This window comes from Dipodomys spectabilis, unplaced genomic scaffold (genome assembly GCF_019054845.1).
Source record: "Dipodomys spectabilis isolate Male_0828 unplaced genomic scaffold, ASM1905484v1 ptg000127l, whole genome shotgun sequence".
NCBI classification, from domain to species: domain Eukaryota; kingdom Metazoa; phylum Chordata; class Mammalia; order Rodentia; family Heteromyidae; genus Dipodomys; species Dipodomys spectabilis.
Window position 1 is genome coordinate 1,206,723 of NW_024870804.1, and position 1,641 is coordinate 1,208,363.

A 1,641-nucleotide genomic window follows, 5' to 3' on the forward strand; every position below is an offset into this window, starting at 1 on the left:
AATGTACAAAAAAAAATAGTTCTTTAATTTTTTTGGGAGTGGTGGGAAAAATCCTGTATCTCCCTTGTGTCTATAACCATCCTCTTGTTTGATTCTCTGGTCTGCTTGTGGTGTTTGATTTTCCTATGGCTTGGTTGGTTTCTTAAGTCAGTTTGTTTGAACAGGCAGAAACATGCTCTACTTTACCCAGGATTTTGTGATCCTCCTCTCAGGTTAGTTCAATGGGAGGGAGATCTGCTTTGATTAACACAAAAGAGGGAGATGGCTTTTTCCTCAAGTTTGGAGATGCTGTAATGAGGCTAGGTTCTGGGTAGAGTTGAGGCCTTTCAGCAAACAGTAGCTTTTCCCAGGAGGTAGCTTGTGAGAAACTCAGAGAGCCCAGCCTGGAGCCACTCTCCAGGTTTATGTTTACTGAATTTCAATTGATTGTCAAGGCTGCTAAAGGGAGGGGCAGACTCTGGCTCTGATTACCCAGTGAAGACAGCCACTCTTGGGGCTTCCACCTGAGCTGGGTGATTTTTCCCTGGGTGGAGCTCTCTGGCAGGTCAGTTTAGGTTCTTGTGACCTGCTAAATGACTCTAGTTTTCTTCCAAGGCCTTAGTTGGAGCTAGCAGCTCCACCGAGCTTTGTCAGTATCCAAGATGGAGATGTCCAGTAGTTGGGGGGGAGGGGTGGCCTTCTCTCCTCTGCTCTCTGAGAAGGAGTGAGGACATTTGGCTTCTATTCCCGCCGAGTCTTGGTTCCTGGGTCGTCTCTGGTCTGCGAACTGCAAGATGAAGATGTCTCCTCCTTGTCAGTTCTTGCTGGTGTTGAGTAGAATCTGCTTGTCCACCGTGTCTGGCTCCTTTGTCCTGCATTCTCTGTGTTACAGGATGGCGGCTATGGCCAACGCTGCTACCAAGGCTGCTGGCAAGTGCTCAGATCTGTCTCCTTGCCTGGATTTTCCCTCTCTGTCCTAGCTCTGTGTATAGGGATGGCACACTTGGTGTGATTCTCTGGCTTAGGACTGTTCACTGGAACTCTAAAACTGCTTTCTATGCGAGAGCTTGTTTAGCCTACAGCTTCTCCTCCACCATCTTTCGGGAACCCCCTATGACCATGGTTTAAATTTTATTTCTTTGGGATAAAATGACAATGTTATCTAATTTCAAGTTTTATAAAGTTTATGCTATGTAAGGGCCTTTCTAAGGTGAAGATTTAATATACTGATGTCAAACTAACCTTTAATTCTATGAATTACATGTATTGTTACACTTGTATTTTTGTAATCAACTTTTTAATAACTGTTTTTCATTTCTTGCATTTGAAGTATGAAAAATATGGAATACTTCACAAATTTTCATACCATCCTTGTGCAAGTACCATTTTAATCTCTGTATTGTTGTAATTTGGGTAGACCTGCTGCTGAAGCATGTAGTATCCTCTAAATTTAAGTATATAATGATACAATATTTATACAGGCATATATCCATGGTTGCCTATTTGTAACAAGGAACCCTTATTGTTCCTAAAAATGCTATTGATCTTATTTCTCTAAAATTCTGTGCATAGTGGAAAAAACTTATATTGTATGGTCGATTGTTCACATTTGCAATTTTTTGTCAAAAACTATTTTGTCGTTTTCATTTTAAATTTGATCAT

The 1,641-nt window shown here is 41.4% G+C and overlaps 1 pseudogene; it reads right to left on the reverse strand.

The window, feature by feature from the left end:
* Positions 1–1,313: 1,313 nt before the first annotated feature.
* LOC122116204 lies at positions 1,314–1,413 on the reverse strand (annotated as a pseudogene).
* Positions 1,414–1,641: the final 228 nt, after the last annotated feature.